Source organism: Cryptomeria japonica, chromosome 11 (genome assembly GCF_030272615.1).
Source record: "Cryptomeria japonica chromosome 11, Sugi_1.0, whole genome shotgun sequence".
Taxonomy (NCBI): Eukaryota; Viridiplantae; Streptophyta; class Pinopsida; order Cupressales; family Cupressaceae; genus Cryptomeria; species Cryptomeria japonica.
Window position 1 is genome coordinate 147,771,603 of NC_081415.1, and position 13,233 is coordinate 147,784,835.

Genomic DNA, 13,233 nt, shown 5'->3' on the forward strand with positions numbered 1-13,233 from the left:
GAAGTGCATTATCCCACATTTGTTGGAAAATAGAATTTTATGGTATTTATAACAAATAACCCACTCATTCATAGTGTCAAAGCCTCAAGAGGCTTTTGATGAATGGTACCGGTTGGGCACCCAAGTGGACCCCACGCGTGCGGGCATGCTTCCCAAGGCGAGCAAGGAGGCCAACAAGTGGTGACAGGTGGACCCCACATAGGCACAGATTCTGAGGTAGGCAAATTTTGTAGAGGAAGAGCGGATTAACCAGCGAGCAAGTTGAGGAGATCGAATGGTGCACATGGATTCACGAAGGGAAGATGCTCAAAGAATACCCTTCATGAAATAGCAAAAAGCACATGCTGAAAATGAAGGCTAAAGACCATGCAGGTTGTAGGAGATCCAATGACTTGTGTGATTTTGGAGCCTGAAGATGCACGCCGGCTAGCCATCGTGAAATGGTGAAAGGTGACGTGGTGGGTCAGATGGCGGTCTAGCAGGCGGGTCCCGGTTAGGTGGTAGTCCAGTGGTAGGTCCGAGTGGCGATGATGGAGCAGTGACATGGTGCTTAGGTGGTAGTCCACGGTGGGGCCAATAGATTTTGATGAAAATTTCCTATTTGATGAGACTTGTAGATCGCTCGCCGAAGAAGAAATTCCATCGACAGACTGAGAACAGACTGCTGAGGTGGCAGACACGTTGCAGACCGACAGACAAGTGGTGACTAGTAGACCCTGTGAATGAATTAGAGACCGCCACATGGCAGGGCATCAGGCCATGAAAGAGGGAAAAATAAAAGTTAAAATCAGATTTAATACATAGTTGAAACTATATGAAAATTCAAAAAATTTAAATGACAGAGGCATATTCAGAATGAATTCGCCCAGAGGCTTATTTTTGGCCAAAATACGAAGTATTATATATCATCAGAAAGATTTCGAGATGAGGAATCTAGTAATGGAGTTAGTTTCAACAAATTTGGGATATTTTGAGAGGATTTTGAATGGGAATGAAATTCAGTTAGAGAAAAGGGAAACTTGGCAATTTCAGTTGCAGACCTAATCTTTTTCCCTCTCCTTCTTATTCCAATTTTTTTTTTCATTGTAAGGGTTCCAAAATTTTGTGAGAGTGGCTCCATTTTTCATGGCTTCCAGTTTTGAACTTCTTGACCCAAATGTGTAAAATTCTTTGGTTTGTTTCAGGGTACAAAGATAACATTGTAGTCTTGGAGATGTTTTTTAGTTGTAGGTCTTACTTGTGTTAGGCATGAGTAAATTCCACACAGTATTGTCTCTAGGCATGCATTTCATTATCATGAATTGAAACCTTAAGGAGGATGAAATCTGTCAATTTCAAGGAGATTGTTGTGGCTATTTGTAGGTATCCTTCAATGAAGGTTTTATATTCTGTAGACAGTCATAAATGATGAAATATGTATCCAAATCTGATAATTTTGTGAATGAATCAAATAATGCATTAGTATAAGGTATTGATGCATGAATATCTTGTTTAAGGAAAACAAACTTGCATCTATCATTTACATTTGTAGTTCTATGTGTGACTCTATTGCCCAATGAACAAGGCACTGGTCTTGTAGATTTGGGGATAGTTTCAGATCAACATTTTCAAAGATAAATCTATTTTCCTTTATGTTTAGGGGTTGTGTTCTTTCATTCCAATCTCTTTTTCATTTGTTGTTTATACAGATTTAGCCAAATATGTATGTGTCATCTAATTTGTTGAGCTTGTGGAATGGTTTATCTGCTTCATTGATGCTATCATGGTGAGTAAATGAGTTTGAATTCTATGCATCAAAAGGGTGTCCCCCCTAGGTCTCGTAGAACCTAAAGTGCAGGAGGATCATTAGGATCCTATGTTATGTTGTCCAAGCCCTGAAGTGTTTCATTGATTGAGATTGGCTATCTCATAGATAGATTTGCAAGTGTTCTTGGGTTAACCAGATTTGGTGAACAACAGGGTATCCACAATACAAAGGAGATCCACTCAAATTCAATCACCAAAACAAGAGCAAATAAGTGATACAAAATCAGAAGGTGAAATATACATAGAAAGCATCACAGATTCGCATGACTATGAATTTCCATCTAACAATGAAGACAACCTGTGACCAATATATGATGAAGAAACAACAAATCATAATCAAGTATGCATGATATTTGGTTCCTCTAAAATGATAAGAGACAAATACTTTCTCTGCATGCATCCATGTTTGATTCAATGGGGGCAAAAAGGAGAGCCACAATTTGATTTGTTTCAAAATGGTGAAGCTATAGCAGAATTCTTGGGTGCAAGGGCTGGATTACCTTATAATGATCACAAAGTTGGCTATGCAGTAAATTTAGACAAAACTACATATTTTGAAGAAGCAAGCTCTTCTCTTAATCATGATAGTGATGATAAAGATGAATGCATATTAGTTGCCATACCTATTGGTAAAGAATGGTCAACATTACTGGTAGAAGAAACTGAGGAAATCGACATCGACGATGTTGAGAAGGTTCGTAACATTCACCAGGGAAAATCCCTCGATCCAGTGGTAAAAGAGAAATTTATCAAATTCTTTAAGCAAAGACCCATCAATTTTGTATGGTCTTATGCTTAGACCCAAAATTAGTATTACATCACTTGCCTTTACTTCTAGGGGTAAAGCCATACAAACAAAAGCTCAATAAAATGCACCCTCACATAGTCTTGTTAGTCAAAATTAAGTTACAAAAATTATTAGATGTGGGTTTCATCAGACCTATAGACTATGTTGAATGGATTTCAAATCTAGTCCCAGTATCCAAGCATACTAGAGGAATCAGGATCTGCACCGACTTCAGAGATCTTAACAAGGCTATTCCCAAAGATGACTTTCTACTCCCTAATATAGACATCATAGTGGACTTAATAGCTGGAAATGAAATGCTATCACTCATGGATGGTTTTTTTGGTTATAATCAAATCAAGATTGCACCAGAAGATCAAATGAAGAAAACATTTACTTGTCCATGGGGAACCTATTGTTTGAATGTGATGCCATTTGACCTTAAGAATGCAAGTTCCACTTATCAAAGAGAAATGACCATCTTGTTTCATGATATCATGTACACAAAATTATGGAAGATTATGTTGATGACTTGCTAGCAAAATCCAAAACAAGGGATAGTCACCTAAAAATATTGGCTAAGATATTTGATAGACTTGATCAATACAATGTAAGACTAAATCCAAAAATAATTGTCTTCGGGGTAACCTATGGTAAACTCTTGGGCTTCATTGTATCCAATCGTGAAATTGAAATAGATCCAGAGAAAGTGAAAGCTATTTTAGACATGCCATCACCTACCACACTCAAAAAACTCAGAAGTCTACAAAGGATATTACAATCCATAAGGCACTTCATAGCCCAATTGGCAGAAAAGTGCCAACCGTTTCAACATCTTCTGAAGAAAGGTGTTACATTTAAATGGACACAACAATGACATGAGGCATTCAAAAAACTAAAAGAATACCTATTGTCCACTCCAATATTGGTTCCACCTATACATGAAAAACCATTACTCCTATATATAGCTGTAACAAATTCTTCCTTAGGTACTCTCCTAGCACAACATGATGAACAAGGAAAAGAGAGAGTTGTCTACTACATCAGTAGAACACTCATTGGGTATGAACTCAACTACATAGAGGTAGAAAGAGCATATCTTGCAGTAGTCTTTGCATCACAAAAACTGAGACATTATATGTTAAGTCATAAAATACAGCTAGTTGCACAATTTGATCCACTCAAATACCTAATGAATAGAGCATCACTAATCGGAAGACTTGAAAAATGGGTCATGATACTCAGTGAAGTCGGCATTGAATACGTCAGTAGAAAGGCTATAAAGGGACAAATCATAGTCGATCAACTTGTAGAAACACCTTTACAAGACAACCATCCAATGGTGATAGATTTTTCAGATGAATCAGTATTTACCCTATCAACACAGACACAATAGAAATTATTCTTTGATGGTTTACATACAAATCATGGAGCAGGAGAAGGAATTATGTTCATAACTCCTCAAGGAGATTCAATTCCCAAATCATTCAGGATTAGCTTCCCTTGTACCAATAACATTGTTGAATACAAAGCCCTAATGGTAGGACTACACACTATGCTACAATGGAACATCAAAGATCTACAGGTCTTTGGAGACTCACAACTCATCAACAATCAAGTCAATGATGATTTCAATACAAAAGATGATAAGCTACAACTGTACAAACAATTGGTAGAAGAATACAAGCAACACTTCACCAAGGTCACATTTGAACAGATTCTGAGAGTACAAAATAGGGCAGCAGATGTAATGGCAACATTAGGATCTCTCTTGGATATGCCAAATGATGGAAATCACTTCGAGTTCCAAGTGGAACAACTCATTATCCCAGCTTATGAAATATCATCCACTGAATATGCCTATATGATAGTAGGACCTGAATCTCCATGGTATAGAGTTATATACGCATACCTGCATGATCAATATATACCTCCCAATCTTTCATGAAATCAAAGGAAAGCACTCATCTGATAATCATCAAAACATGTAATTATTACTGATACTTTATACAGAAAAAGTGTAGACAACACCTTACTCAGATGCCTTGATATTTAGGAAGCACAAATCGCTTTGAAAGAAGTTCATGATGGAATATGTGGTGCACATTCTTCTAGACCCGCTCTAACAAAAACACTATTGCAAATAGGTTATTATTGGCCTACAATGGAAAAAGATGCTTACAAGTATGTCCAACAATGCAAGCAATGCCAAATACATGGGAATCTTATACATGCACCTACTCAAGATCTTCAGCCAATAACATCACAATGGGGATTAGATCTTGTAGGAAAAATAAATCCTACCTCCTCCAACAGACAGATTTATTCTCATAGCTATAGAATATTTCATAAAATTGGTAGAAGCAATCCCGATGACTTTCACAACTGTAAAGCGGAAAATGATCAAACCCTAGTTGCTCTCCCCTCTTCCAACTCCAAGGAGAGAGAAGGGAGGTTGCTAGGGTTGATGGTTTTCACTTGGGAGACTTTACATTCAAAAGAGGGGTTGAAACTCATAAGATCCAATCCCACACAAGGCAAGATTGGATTCTAAATGAGTTTCAAGGGTTAAGACAGTAAGGCTACCCTCTTTTGTAAAGAATGTAGATAGAATGATTAAGCTAGGAATGCATGAAAAGTGACAAAGATTCGCTTACAAACTGACATAGGGATATAGGATGAAGTTGCGGACCTGGAATTAGTAGTAAAATGTCGATACGACGCTGTCCTGCAAATTTGAGCAAAAGTTGACGGGACGATGGCGCCCAGCGTGCACACGGTCCTTCGAAAAATCTGCGAAACGAAGGGGGATCTATTCGTCTCTGCACAAGGATTCTAGATCTTCAATTTCAGCCGCGTACCTGCAACCTACACACAGAAAAGCGAAGACGATTGGGGGGTTAGGGATTAGGGGTTTGCCTTTAGATCAAACCCCGGTTTTGGAATTAACCAAGAAATGAGAAATGCTGTAAATGTAAATGATTGTAATGTAAAACAAGTACTAATACCTTGTTGTAAGGATGTTTGTATCCTTATGTGCGAAGGTATAGATGTTGTTGTATGTTGTATGTTGTATGTTGTAGTATGTGATCTCCTCTTCAATGGTTGAATCCTTGACTTGAATGCAACACTTGGCCTTGAATGGAGACTTAGAATGCTCAATGGCTTGAAGGAGTGCTTGAATGCTTGAATGCTTGAATGTTTGAGTATCATTTCCACGCTTTTTCCATCATACAAAAATGAGAGAGAAAATGCCGTTTATATACTTGCCAATTAGGGTTGATAGACTGATTTTTCCAACCTTGGGCTGACAAGGAAAGATAATTTTCCAATTTGCAAACAAAAAGACCCGAAGTCCCATAGGAGACCGGGCCCAAAAATAGGGCCAGGGACCAGGGCGCTGGGCGCCCTGGTCCCACCTCTCGGGACAGTAGGGTGCAAGGAGGATCAGGCCAGGGTGCTGGAAAAATACAGTTTTTGATGTCATGAGCAAGTTTCGGGGTCTCCATTCAGGTTTCGTGTTGCGTCGCCATCGTGAAGACCCAAATGCAGTCGAAATTGCAAGTGTCGCAATTTTAGGATGCTACATTTAGCCCCCACTTTAGCGGGAGTATGTATGCTCATACTTCCGGTAAAGTACAAGGAAACAACATTGAAAGACTTTCACCACGTCAAGGAGGCAAGACACACCAAGCCCCCAGTGGACTAAGGATCTTATGACTTCGATTGACAAAGTAAAAGGGAAGATCATGAGGGAGAACCATGACTATTAGTAGTAAGGTTCCCTCACTATGAGTCATGTAAGAAAAATACCAAAAATTTTCAAGGCAAAGCTAAGTTCGCCAAGAAATTTTCAAGTATCTTGAAGAGATAGATAGGGTGTATGCCCCCCTACGTTAAAGTGATCACACACACCTCAACAGGGGTGATTGCTTTAAGGTAGTGATACACATAAGAAATGAGAAAGGAAAGTAGCACGTTATCACAAAGATTTAGCCCCCAAGTGTGAGATAAACCCAAGGATAATAGATACAAAACACAAAGCATGAGGTGACTTCGCTTTCCTCGGGGTCAGTATGCTGTATGATAATTCATGTATATCATATGTATGTATGCATAATTGTTCTTCATTCCCCAATCAAGGAAGGTCACCTAGAAGAAGGGGACACATGTGTCTTTTGAGTCAACATGAGAGAAACCAAAAGAGATCTCAATGCTTTGCATCGTCCTCAAGTAGACAACACTAAGGACAACAAATAGAAGAATGAGAATAACACATAGAAGAAGTAACAAAAGAGAGGAGGAGAGAATCTGCTATGCTAATGAAACTAGTCTAGCATGTCATCTACCCCCCGATCTTGCTGATCAATGTTTCGGGAAGGCAGGGAACACACTAGAGGAGGAACATCCAACACAACAGATGGAGCTATCACAAGATCCAAACAAGGGCTATGTTCATGTTCCAAGCCACGTTGTTCTTGTCTAGGAGCTAGGATAAGTGCTTTAGAAAATTCTTTAGATAGATGGTTATCAATATCAACAAGTTCATACTCACTATCAGAAGCAAGAGGAGTAACATGTTCATCATGAATAACATTTTCATCTATATCATCATCAAGATTTATAAAAATAGGATCTTTAACTCGCACAGGATCAAGACCATCATGCATCTTATGTTTAGGAGATTTTGGAGAAAATGGAATAATGCTTGTTGAAGGTGTTTTTGGAGATTGCAAAGTTTGAGAAGCAGTTGCTTGAGCTCTAAGACGACGCTTTCGTCGGCGTTCACGTGCAGAACGATTTCGTCTAGTCTTAGTTGGAAGTGGAGAAGATTGAGGAGGAGGAATGTTCTCATCCTTATCACTTGGGTGTTTAGGTTGTGGTCTCTTAGGCTGGATAATAGGAGAAGAAGAAGGTCTCTTCTCTCTATAAAAGGAAGGAGGAGGAACTGCTCCATATAAAGGAGGAATATTTGGTTTAGGAAGGAGACCAAGTCCATCATGATGAGGAGGTATAGGTCTACTCTTAGAAAGTTTATTAGGCATAGACATAGTCACATCCATAGGAATGGGTTGGGAATCTTCTTGAGGAAAGACATTAGTTTTATCTTTCAAAGGAAGAACTTCCTTCTCAAGAATGATAGGAATGTCAAGTTTGGGTGTTCTAGGTTCACTTAAAGATAGGATCATATCTATTTTCCACTTTTGATAAGATTTGAAAAGATGATCACTTCGCGGAGGAAGAGATTGGAATTGTTTAGGCCAAAAATAATCAATAGGAACACTAGAGGTTCTTTCAGCTAGTTTAAAGAGACTATGATTGACAGTAACAACTTGACCATTATGGGGAAATTTCAAACACTTGTGAATAGGAGAAGCAATAGCTTTCATGGAAGATAGCCAAGGATAGCCAAGCTTCACACGAAATTGTTCAGAAGAAGGAATAATAGCAAAGTTTACATCAAGGGATTTGTTATGGACCTCAATAGGTAATGTAATAGAACCAATTGCAGGAGAAGAAAATGCATCAAATAATTTCACAATCACATCTATTTTGTCATAGATCACTTGATTCAATTGCAAAGTAAAAAGAAATTCTTCAGTAATAACATTAACCATGCACGAAGGATCAATAAGCACTCCACAACAAGGTGTATTCTTGACTTTTGCAACTATGTATAAAGGACCATCAGGTGCTCTGATAGTTTCACTAGAATCAAATGTGATGGAAGGTTCTCTAGGGTTTTCTTGCTGCTCTACAAAGTTAATCACATTCAGAGTTATAGACACAAGACCATCAGATGAGAAACAAGAATCATTAGCCTCAATCGCATTAGAGGTATGAGAAGGTAATGGATCAGTAAAAATATGAAGATTTTGGTTAGGAGGAGCTACAGATGTATTTCCTTTATCATTCACTCCAGAAACAGAGATAGTATTATTATCAATCAAATCTTGAATTTTACCCTTTAAAGCAAAACATTTTTCAGTATCATGCCCAGGTTGATGATGAAATTGACAAAAAGATTTGCTATCAAAATAAGGTGAAGTAATCTTTGCAGGATCTATTTGCCTTATAGGAGGAAGAGTAAGCACATTTTGTTCCAATAACTTATTCATAATACTATGCAATGATTCATTCAAAGGAGTATACTTTCTTTCTTTCTTAAAAAACTTAGAAATAGGAGGCACACCTGATGCTGCATTCACATTGTTGTTGATGATGTTTTCATTGAATTTGATGGAATCTCTGTTCGGTTTAAACTTTCCAAATGGTGGTTGACTGCTATCACCCTTATCACTCGGAGCCATAGGATGTGATTGTTCCATTTGACTCACAGTCAGTTGATAATTGTGAAGAGTTGCACACAACTGTTGGAAAGAAGTAAACTCAGAAAACAGAAGTTTGTCTCGAATATCTTTTTGTAAATTAGAAATAAAGATTCTTTGAATATCATTGTCAGGCACTGGAAAAGAAATTTGAGCATACAAATGCTTATATCTACCAATGAAATCAGTCACTTTTTCTTTAACACCTTGTTTACAATGCATTAAATCAATCAAAGTAACTTTAGGACTTATATTGTTTTGAAATTGTTGAATAAAAGCATTTGCAAGTTGTTTGAAAGAAGAAATAGAATAAGAAGGCAACGAGCAATACCATTGTAGGGCTTTGTCTCTTAATGTTCTAGTAAATAGTTTTGCAAGCAACCTTTGGTCATAAGCAAAATCAGTACATATTGTTTGAAAAGTCTTAACATGTGTTAGAGGATCACCTTTACCATTATAAAGCTCCAAATACAGGATTTCAACATGTTTAGGAGGGATAGCTCGAACAATGTCAAGAGAAAGTGGGCTCGCAACATCAAATGAGGGCACACTAAACTTAGATTGATTCATAGAGGCAATTTGTTGCTGTAAAGAAGAGATAGTTTGTGCAAGATTGTTAATGGTCGCTTCAGTCGAAGAATTCATATTAGATGTGTTAGATTGAGATGGAGGTGTTATGTTATTGAAAGAAGGTAAAGAGTAAGGTGGTGGGACACTATGATAGTTAGTCATAGGAGATGATTGGACAGGAGGAACACTATAAGGAGGAATGGAATGGTTAAATGAATTGCCCCCTTGCGTCATGTTCATTTGTGGAGATGTAATAGGAACACTTATTGAAGGAATGAATGAAGAAGTTGGATTAAATGAAGGAAGAGGGTTAATTGAAGAAGAAGGATTGCCCCCATGACTGGTGATCACAGGGGGAATGTCTTGTATAGAAGTAGCCATTATGTTTGATGTAAAGGTAGGTATACTAGCAATAGAAGTTGTCAAAGGAATAGAATGATTGACTTGAGTGGGAGGTTGTGTATAGCCTAAATTTTCAGCACAACTCTTCATAGGCATCACATTCGAATCCACAATGTGTGCAATACCACGCAAAATATCAATTCCATTCTTATCACTTTGAAGCATATGTTTTAGACCCTCAATTAAAGGAAGAGCTTGACTATCGGGGTATTCTTGAGACATCCATTGTCGAAAATCGTCAAATTGATTATCCAATTTCGCAAGTTGTTCTACAGAAACCTCATGGAGAGCTTCTTCATCATTAGGAGGATTAGAGGAATTACCCATGTCCTCGTTAAAAAGGCTATTCAAATTAGGTTCCATCTCCTCAGTAGTTAAACCTCAGAAAGACTTAATTCTACGGCTTCGTCTAATGGGAATAGTGTAAGTAGGACTTATTGTTGTAAAACTCATGCACTAGAGAGGGAGAGAAGATTTTGAATTTAGAGGTAGCAAATTTCAGTGAAATCAGCCAATCTTCTAGATTTAGGCTGTTAAATGCAATCACGACAATCTCCCGAAATTTCAGAAAAAATGTCAGGGACCGTGGCGCTCGGAGTGCACACGGTCCTCGCAACTTTTTTCAAAATTTGCAGGGATGAAAGTTATGATGATTTTAAAGCTAATCTGAAAAAATTGAGTGATTTTATGATCTGTAGATAGGCCAAATCAAAGTTGCAATCTCAAAATTGAACACTACCAAGATTGTCAAAAAATGCAAAATTTGAATTTTGAAAAAGAGAGGGAAACTGAAATTTTGAATTTTATGATTTTAGAGGGAATACCAAAAGCAATGCAAGTTTTGAAATTTAAAAGTTGACTCAATTTCACGCAAAATTCAATTTTGAAAGTGGAAATCGAAGTTGTTGTAATTAAGCACTTAATTTCAAAAGTCACAAATTGCAAGAATTTGAATAAAGCACTGAAATTTCGAATGAATGCAAACACACTTTTCAGATTTAGGACAGTAAGAAACACAATTTTGACATGAATTTCAGTTTCAACAATTTTTGAATGATTAGAAGCCTTAATCCAAGCAATCACAAGACCAACTTTGACTGTAATTTTGAAAGTGTTATAATTGATAAAATCAGCCAAAATTCTGGATTTTAGCAGGAAAATACAGTAAGATCTAGCTCCCGAAATTTCGGAAAAAATATCAGGGACGATGGTGCTCAGAGTGCACACGGTCCTCGCAACTTTTTCCCAAATTTTCAGGGATGAAAGATATTGTGATTTTATTGCGGAATCCAAAGTTACAGCTGATTTGGAGATGTTTTGATCAGTGAAATTGTCGGACAAAGGTTGAATCAAGAGAGTTTCAAAAATTAGGGTTTTGACACTTAACCACTTAATTTTCAAAATTAAAGCACAAATATGAATTGATAATTTGCAATAGAAGGGCAGATTTGAAATAAGCATTAGCAATTAAACATTTCACAAGTTCAATTTCCAAAAAGAAAATTTAGGGTTTTTATGCAATTAACCTCTAAAATTTGCAAAAGATCAAACATGGAAATGTAATCAAGGAATCCAATTTTCAAATCTAACCATGAATAATTAGAAAGGATGTTCACGTCGGGTTCACCAAAATGTAAAGTGGAAAATGATCGAACCCTAGTTGCTCTCCCCTCTTCCAACTCCAAGGAGAGAGAAGGGAGGTAGCTAGGGTTGACGGTTTTCACTTGGGAGACTTTACATTCAAAAGAGGGGTTGAAACCCACAAGATCCAATCCCACACAAGGCAAGATTGGATTCTAAATGAGTTTCAAGGGTTAAGACAGCAAGGCTACCCTCTTTTGTAAAGAATGTAGATAGAATGATTAAGCTAGGAATGCATGAAAAGTGACAAAGATTCGCTTACAAATTGAGATAGGGATATAGGATGAAGCTGCGGACCTAGAATTAGCAGTAAAATGTCGATACAGCACTGTCCTGCAAATTTGAGCAAAAGTTGACGGGATGATGGCGCCCGGCCTGCACACGGTCCTCCGAAAAATCCGCGAAACGAAGGGGGATCTGTTCATCTCTGCACAAGGATTCCAGATCTTCAATTTCAGCCACGTACCTGCAACCTACACACAAAAAAGTGAAGACGATTAGGGGGTTAGGGATTAGGGGTTTGCCTTTAGGTCAAACCCCGATTTTGGAATTAACCAAGAAATGAGAAATGCTGTAAATGTAAATGATTGTAATGTAAAACAAGTACTAATACCTTGTTGTAAGGATGTTTGTATCCTTATGTGCAAAGGTATAGATGTTGTTGTATGTTGTATGTTGTATGTTGTAGTATGTGATCTCCTCTTCAATGGTTGAATCCTTGACTTGAATGCAACACTTGGCCTTGAATGGAGACTTAGAATGCTCAATGGCTTGAAGGAATGCTTGAATGCTTGAATGCTTGAATGTTTGAGTATCGTTTCCACGCTTTTTCCATCATACCAAAATGAGAGAGAAAATGCCATTTATATACTTGCCAATTAGGGTTGATAAACTGATTTTTTCGACCTTGGGCCGACAAGGAAAGATAATTTTCCAATTTGCAAACAAAAAGACCCGAAGTCCCATAGGAGACCGGGCCCAAAAATAGGGCCAGGGACCAGGGTGCTGGGCGCCATGGTCTTGGGGGAGCAAGGTGCTGGGTGCCCTAGTCCTAAAGGACCAGGGCACTGGGCGTTCTGGTCCCACCTCCCGGGACAGCAGGGTGCAAGGAGGATCAGGCTAGGGTGCTGGAAAAATGCAGTTTTTGATGTCATGAGCAAGTTTCGGGGTCTCCATTCAGGTTCCATGTTGCGTCACCATCGTGAAGACCCAAATGTGGTCGAAATTGCAAGTGTCACAATTTTAGGACGCTACAACAACAACAAAGAAAATAGAAAAATTTATCCTAGATTATATCATTTGCAGGTATGGGATTCCCATGTGCATTGTGACTGATAATGGATGAACCTTTAAAAATCAAGAAGTGAGCGAGATTTCTGAACAATTTAAAATCCAACAATGCTTCCCAACACCCTACTATCGCCAAAGCAATGGTCAAGCTAAAGAAACAAACAAAACTATTTTGAAAATTTTAAGGAAAGTTGTCAATGGCAGTGGATGAGATTGCCATCTCCAACTCAATCCAACTCTATGGGCTTATCAAACTAGTATATGTATGACAACTGGTACAACACCATTCTCTCTAGTTTATGGTGCAGAAGCAATTTTACCTATCAAAGTAGAATTTTCATCCCTAAGAGTCTCTCTTAAAAACATCATCTTAGAAGAAAACCATAGAGTCGCACATTTGAAAGAATT